This window comes from Hydra vulgaris, chromosome 12, assembly GCF_038396675.1.
Source record: "Hydra vulgaris chromosome 12, alternate assembly HydraT2T_AEP".
In the NCBI taxonomy this organism is placed as follows: domain Eukaryota; kingdom Metazoa; phylum Cnidaria; class Hydrozoa; order Anthoathecata; family Hydridae; genus Hydra; species Hydra vulgaris.
The window spans coordinates 16,321,136-16,330,000 of NC_088931.1; positions in this window are offsets into that span (position 1 = coordinate 16,321,136).

The window sequence follows — 8,865 nt, forward strand, 5'->3', positions numbered from 1 at the left end:
TGCAAGGTTCTCTGCTCCCTTGCTTGGCTGGAAGTGCTGGTCACTGGTTCATTACTTTGGATGCAGTCTTTATTTTCCACTACTTTAAATAATTCAGACTGATCTATTCAAAGTAGTAAAAGAGAAACTGATCTTGACTCCACAGCATTTGTTTTCATCTGAATCATTTGTCATACACTGACAGACAAAATATTTTCCATCTTGAGAAATAATAAAATGTTCAAATACACCAGACTTAACAGAAGGCTTCTTTGAGATTCTTGTCAGTTTTTTTGGCAACTGTTTTTCCTAAAATAATTGCACACAATTATTAAAATGCATATACATACAAATATATACATTTCACAGCTGTCCACTATGTATAAATTTATATGTTCGAATTATATTTGTCCGAGAAAGAAAAATGTGAAAAGTGCAGGTGCTATGTTTGACACTAGGAGTTATTTATCGAACTAGTATAAAGTAGTAGGTCGGAGCGGTAGGGGGGGGCTAATTGAGAAATGTTTTACTAATTTTAAGAGATCTCTTTAACGGTGCATCGGATTTACATTATTTTTTCACTGTTACAAAGATAATTCTATCTGTTAAAAATGGTTTAGGAAAGAAAAACGTTTACCCAGCTGCTCAATAGGGTGGGCCAAAAAAAAAAATTTTCTGATTTTTGACTCGCTATACCGCATATATACATTTTATGCATTATCCTTAGGGAACCTAAGGATAATGCATAAAAAAAAAAAAAATTCTGTCTGGAGCTAGCGAATCGCGCTTGAATAATCAAAAAATATTTCCCTTTTTTTAATTTTTTAACAAATGAAATGAAATTGAATAAATTCTTTAACAAATATCTAGACAGAGGCATGGCGCAGAAGAATTGATTTAGAAGATAAAAAAAAGATGTCAGCTAAATTTACGGAGGATCTATTATTACAAGAAAGTAAAACTAAGAACAAAAATAATGCAAACCAAACAGAGACTATTAGTTACCTAAATGATTTTGAAAGCTTTTTACTAGATTTCGCCGAACTACAAGTAAACTTGAGAATGGAACACTTAAAAATCTTTATGAATGCCATAAACAACATCCATAAAAGAAAAAAAGAGCAGATACGGAAAGTATTTACGAAGAAGTATTGAAACATTTTGAAAATCGGCTTGAAAAATTACATGTTAGTGAGTTTCTTAATTTACTTGTATCAAAAAACCTTTTAAGTTGCTCAATAAAAAATGGTAAGGAGTCGTATAAAGTACTTATAGTTCCTGAAACAAAATTAGAACCTGATCTTTGTATAATTAATCACAAAAAAGTTAAAACCTTAGAATCTGAAATTAAAATTTTGAATTACGAATTAAAAAACTTAAAAAGCAGTGTTATCGGAGTTCAGGAAAATTATTACCGTTTTAATCGATAAGCTAGAAGTCAAATCAACCGTGACTGATTTAAAATCAACTCAAAACTTAAATTTTTTAAACGATTTTGATTTTAATAGCCCATTAAACCAAAACTCAATTAATTCACCAAAAGCTGAAACCATTAATGCCTTCCGGCAACAAGAATGTATTATTAAAATTATTGATAGTAAAAGTAAAGAGATTAAAGACCGTTTAAATAATGACTTAGCAGATGTTCGCCGTCAATTAAACATTAAATATTTAAATTTTAAAAAATATAATATTCCTGAACTAGCTGTATCCTCAAACTCAAACAATAATAAAACAATGCGTAATTCAATAAATAATTTTGAAAATGTAACAAATCAACTCGTCTCAGTCAGAAAAAATTATCAGTCAGACTTTTTAAAGTATAAAAATCTTTCATCAAATGGTGTTGTTTCGACTTCAAGTTCCCTTAGTACAAAAGCGGTTGGAAATGTAAAAAATACAAAAAATCAAATAAAAAAAGTAAACAATGTCACTAAAATAATCAATCCTCGTAATAACCAAACAGATGAATATAAATGGCCAGTAGGAACGACGCTAATATGTGGAGACTCTATTTTGATGGGGATTAACGAAAAAAAATGCATAAGCTTGGAAAAGTAAAAGTAAGAGTATTTAGTGGTGCTACGATTGAAGACATGCATTATAACCTAGTTCCACTTTTGAAAAAAGAACCTTCAAATATTATCCTGCATGCTGGAACAAATAATTGTACAAATGATTCATCTGAATCTGCTTTGGCAAAATTAAAAGATCTTGTTTCCTTCATTTCAAAATCTAACCCTTCATGTTCAATAATTTTATCTACACCAATTCGTCGTTTCGATAATGCTAAAGCTCAATTAACGTCGCTACACTTAGCCGAAAAATTAAAACTAACTAAATTTAATATTATTGATAACTCTAATTTGTCTAATGAACACCTTGGGCTACGTGGTCTTTACCTAAACACACGAGGATCAGGTAGACTTGCCATGAACTTTATTGCATATCTAAAGTCTATTTGATAGACATTCCCCTATAGATTCTTATCACCGATCTACCTTACCAAGTACTATTGAAGAAATTAGTCTAAATTCTGATTTGGATAAACTAAGGGCCAAATATCCCAAAAATATCAGTTTAGCATTTTTAAATATTAATTCAATTCGTAATAAATTTTCAGATATTGTTACCTATATAAATAAAACTGTTGATATACTTATATTAGGTGAAACCAAGTTAGATAACTCCTTTCCAATAAATCAATTTTTATATCCAGGTAATAAAACGCCTTATCGGCTTGATATCTCTCAACATAGTGGAGGTCTTCTTGTATACATAAATGAAAATATCATTTCTAAAAGATTAGCTAAAAAGGATTTCCCCAGAGACATTCAAATTATCACCTTTGAAATTAAATTAAGAATGCGGAAATGGCTCATAATAGCCACTTATAAACCTCCAAATCAGAATTGTGACTATTTCTTCAATCACCTTAAAGGAGTGCTTGACTTTTATTTGCAATCATATCTTAATTTTATTCTAATAAGAGACTTTAATATACAACCTTCAAAAAAAAAAGTGAAGGAATTCCTTCAACTTTATCAATGTATTAATTTAATTAAACAACCGACTTGTTTTAAATCGGTCAATTACCCTTCCTGTATAGACCTTATCCTTACTAACAGAAAGCTGAGCTTCCAACATTCAAATACCTTTGGTACAGGTGTGAGTGATAATCACCATTTAATATACACCATGCTAAGATCCACTTTTTGTAAGTTACCACCTAAAAAACTTATTTATAGATCGTTCAAAAATTTCTCAAGTGAGATTTTTGCAAAAATACTTCGTTTCAACTTAAAATCTTGTTATGATATTAGTACTTTTAATGAGATATTCAGCAATATGCTTAATATATTTATGCCCCTCTTAAATCAAAAATCCTAAGAGGTAACAATAAACCTTTTATAATTAAAGACTTACGAAAAGCAATTATGTTCCGCTCTTCATTATATAAAAAATTTTTAGTTGATAAATCAGATTTTTCAGCTCTAATATACAAAAAACAAAAGAATTTGGTGGTTAAGCTTAACCGAAAAAATAAGAAGAAGTACTTTGGGCAAATCAATACACATTCTACTTTAAATACATCTCTCTGGAAGCTAACTAAGCCTTTCTTTTCGGACAAATCTACAAATTCTAACGAGCGTATCACTTTGACTGAAAATGGCAACATTATCTCAGACAGTTCTTTGTTGACTAATATTTTTAATGAATATTTCATAAATATTGCATTGCCATCAAGTATGGCCGACCATATTAAATGGTCTTTTTCTCCTTGCACTTCAGACCCAGTTGAGTCAGTTATAAAAAAGCATGTTGACCATCCTAGTATAAGAAATGTTAAAAATAAATTCAAAATGAATGCACATAATTTCGAGTTTCATTGTATTACACCTGATGATATTACAAAAATTATAGGGTCTCTGAATGAAAAAAAAAAAAAACAAGTGGTGAAATATACTTTAGCGATAGTCTTACAGATTGTATCAATAATAGCATTTTAGATGGAACATTCCCGTCATTTCTAAAAATGGCGGATGTTTTACCGTGTCTTAAAAAAAATGACCCAACAGATAAGGCTAACTATCGCCCTATAAGTATCCTACCCGCTCTCTCCAAAGTTTTTGAAATGATCGTTTATGAACAGATTTTGTTATTTATGGAGCCAAAATTTGACAAACTTTTGTGTGGTTTTCGTAAAGGTTATAGTACTCAGTATACACTTATTTTTTTAATTAATAAGTGACATGAATGCATTAACAATGGAGGTATTGTTGAAACATAATTAATGGATCTATCTAAAGCGTATGATTTTATTCCGCATGACGTACTTATTGCTAAATTAGAAGCGTATGGTTTCTCTAAAGAAAGTCTTAAATTTCTTATATCGTATATTAGTGGTCGTAAACAAAGGATAAGGATAGGACCTTTTGTTTCTAATTGGGTTGATATTTTGTCGGGAGTTCCTCAAGGTTCCATTCTTGGCCCCATCCTCTTTAATATCTTTATAAATGATATATTCTTCTTTATTAAAGATACTGAATTGTGCAACTATGCAGATGATAATACGCTGTATGCCTGTGATTACAGCTTAGAAAAGGTTATTTTTCGATTGCAAAAAGAAGCAACTAATACCATTGCCTGGTTTAAGTTTAACTCGATGGTTGCCAACCCTGATAAATTCCAATTACTTTTAGTTGGTTTAAAAAACACAAAAAATCAATACCTAAAAATAGGTAATATAACTGCTTTTGTCTCTGATAGGGTGAAACTACTTGGTGTTACAATTGATAAGAATCTAAATTTTGGAGAACACAATAAATTCTTATGCAGTAAAGCTAATGGTAAATGTTTTGCTCTTTCACGCGTAAGAAGTTTTTTATCCCGTAATAAAGCTACATTGTTGTTTAACGCATTCATAATGTCAAATTTTTCTTATTGTCCCCTAATATGGATGTTTTGTTCTAAATACTATGACTACCTTATAAATAAAATTCATAAAAAAGCTCTTTGTATTGTCCATAAAAGGTTTGACTTATCTCTTGATGAATTGTTAAGTTTTGATAATAGTCCGAGGATCCACTTAAGAAATTTGCGCTTTCTTATGATAGAAGTTTTTAAATCAATTAATTGTCTAAATCCACAATTTATGAAGGATTTATTCAATACAAAAAACCTTCCTTTTAAACTTCGTTGTAGCAAAAAATTGATTCTACCTTCAAATTGCTCCAAATATAAGGATACATGTTGTACTATATTTAGAGCCATCTCGTTATGGAACACTCTAGATAACAAGACCATGTCCTCTAAAAGTTCTGAGGTGTTCAAAAAACATATTAAAAATTGGTATGCAAAAAATTGTTATTGTAAAATCTGTCGTTTTTAATTACTATTTTTATTTATCCTGACATTATAATACAATATTTACTCATTTTTCTCTAATGAAACGGTTGTAATTTGAATTTGAATTTGAATATTTTTAATGTTATTTGTAATTTATATTATAATTTTGTAAATTGTAGTTTGTTTTTTGTTTTTAAATACTTTTTAAAAGATTAATCGAAAATTGACTATATATATGTGGACATATATATAGTCAATTTATTTATTTGATTTTTTTTGGTTTATTTATTATTTATTGTTTTTAACGATTTTCATGTGAGTGTGTATTGTCTATAATTGTTAAATGTGTTGATTTTAATTAGTTTATTCTTGTTAAAACTATTGTAACCATCAACAAAAAATAAAGTTTTTAAATTAAATTAAATTAAATATCAAAGGTTGGGCTTGTGGGGCAGTCACCCTAGCGCTTCTCTGGGGGGGGGGGCGCCAAAAAGGGGTTTTGGGCTGAATTTGTTAATGCAAATCAGTCCAAATATTATTGAAAATGAGGTACTTTAGCATAATTTTAGGTGTATAATATGTTGGAAAACCGTTGTCAGATGTGGGCTCCACCCCAGACCTTGCTTGGGGAACTTACAGCACTACCCCAGACCCTAGCTGGAAAGGGTAGGGGCTCTTAAGCCGCCCCTCTCCCTAGCAGGACCTGCATATACAGCCCCTTCAGGGCCTTATCGCAAAAAGTCTCCCCACGACATTTGTTTTTAGTTCACATGTCTGTTTCAGGAGGGAGGCGCCAATTTTCAGCGTTTCAGGGCGCCAAAAAACCCAGCTATGACACTGTATCTAGAGACAATTTAAGTAGAAAAAAGAATTGAAATGGTAAATTACAAAACTTTTTTTTTAATTGAAAAACCATCTTTTTGACTAAAACTTTTGTGAAAAAGTATATTCTTTTACTTTTCGCTAGTTTCTGTTGGTAGTTTAAAATATGATTTGCTTGAAAAATTAGGCATTGAGGATCTGGAATTATGTGTAGTTCTTATAATGCCATCTCTGGAATTGAAGCCAGCTACTTTTTGTGAAGCCTCTGTTACAAGTTTTACGCATCGTTCTACTGCTTGGGTGTGACATGGAAGCTTTTCAAAGTTTCACTCAGCCGCTGTTTCACCTGATTGGATCATTGACCAAATATCTTTATCTGAGACTCTTCGCAGCAAAGGTGGCGGAAAAAGCGTGGTAGTGTTCCAGTCAATCATCTCTGTATAGTCAGTAGCAAGGAAATTAATTTTGGGTGGTTGAAAACTGATAAATTTTCTTTTAGAAGCTAGGCTTCTTGCCTTTATATTTCTTCTATAACCCAATTCCCTAATATGAACCCATTTGTCTACTCCCATTGTTAAAAGCAAGTTTTCTGAATGTGCAAAAAAAGCGTTTCTTTCAATTAATGGGTCTATTACTTTTAGCAAATGATTGGGCTGGAATCTTGACGACTTTATCATTTCAAATACTTGCTCTACTCCATTTGTGAAGTATTTACTTTTTTTTTAATATGAAACCATCCAGGGACATATGATTTTAAAAGAAAAGAAACTAAGATTTTGTGCTCCTCTGTTGGGGTTTCAAGGCTCAAACACAATCGTAAAACTCTGTTTGCAGTTGTTAACCACCTTGTGTGTGAAATGGCTCCAGGTTCACGAACAGATAAATCTTCTGAACAACTGCCTGATTTAATAGCAGAACTTATATCCAACAAAAACTGCTGATCTTTGCTTAAAATTTTGCGGTCACTTTCTGGAATTTCACAATGGACACCGAAAAATTTTACCACTGGTAATTTCTCACACTTATTAAGCTGTGCGCCAATCGGACCACTAAACGATTTTGGGTCTGTCGTTTCTCCGTCTAAAATTTGAAATAAATGCCGGAATGGCAATTCGTTGAAGTGTAAGAGACAAATACCCCACTGCAGTGGTCTGTTTACATTTTTTTCAATTGCGGAAATAAAACCGGATTTCCATCCCGTGTTAGTAACAGTACCATCGCATCCAATTACGTCCAGTTCATGAAATGAAACTCCAGCTTCACTCAAATATGAAATAATGGCAATGTTTTCAGCAGACCAAGAAGTTAGTGAAACATGATCAACGTACACGGAACCAGGTTCTTTTAAAATTGAGTAATGTTCCTCTTTTATGGTTCGTCGAAATCGTTTCAATTTCATTTTTTTAACCGCTAGAGTTTTGTCCTTCCTCCCATTAAAATACAGTCCTTGAAGTGGGTTATACTTCTCCTTGCTCTGCATTTGAAGTTGTGAACGGTTATCCACTTTCGCTCTCCTAATTTTATTTTTGTCAACAACAAAACTGGGATCATAATTTGTTACGATACCAAAATCTTGCAAAACACTTGAGGCAATAGCTGCCGTTCTTCTCTCTGATAATCCATAGCGATCGCTAGTCAGAGCAGTATTTTTCATTGTAATGCACATTTGCCATGATGGCTTAGTTGGCTTATATTCTTCTAATTCTTCATTGATGACTTCTTTAATGGCTGCAGAGGCATCACTATCGAACTCTTTTTGCTTTAGTGTTTCATCTAAATGGTTTGAGCTTGAATGTTGCGATAATAGATTATTAGTAGGCAGAGTTCTTTTAAGTTCAGCACATTTCCTATCGTGTCTTTGTGTAATTTTGTTTGTTTCTTTTACTTCAATACTTCCGATTTTACCAGTACCATGCATTCTTTGAAAGTACACAAATTTTAGTTCAATGATGGGGATTTTTTTTTCTTTTTCACACATACAGATAATTGAAACAGAACACTCGCATAAACAAATTTCAGTGACCATTTTACATTTGCAGTATAATGTTATTTTACACTTACACGCCGAGACATCAACCAATAACAATGATTTTGTTTTAAAATCTTCAACTCTCTTTTTGAACTTTCCTTTTTCTTTATTACGCTTGAAGGATTTCATAAGATTGCGAAAACTGTCATGGTATCCATTTATTAATTGCACAACTCTGTAAATTGTTACTGTGGGTATTGAAGCTTTATCAAACACTGATTTAACTTGTTGTGCGACACAATTTGAAACATAAGAAAACTTAACTGGTTTGTTGTTTGATTTCAAAGCTAGTTTGTAGTTTTCATTAAAACAACACTTGAGAACATCTTCATAAGTAGGAAGTTTATTTGCAGATAATTCTATTGGATGATCAAAAATCGGGTACTTAAATTCGCTACGAGTAATTTTTTTTAAAACAGCCATGACAGATTGGTTAATATTTTAAAATAATCAAAACAAAATTATACCAAAACAAGTTGTTGTGTCAAGAAAAACATCAATTTTGCAGCGCATTTTGGGAATACTCTAAAACGCACTTTGTTACGAAAATGATAAAAACCGAGTATTTATTCAAATATTCAAGTACGATGCGCTAGCTCCAGATGTAATATTTTTTTGCATTTTCCTTAGATACCCTTGAAGCATGTTTTCCGCGGTATAGCGAATCAAAAATCAAAAAAAAAAAA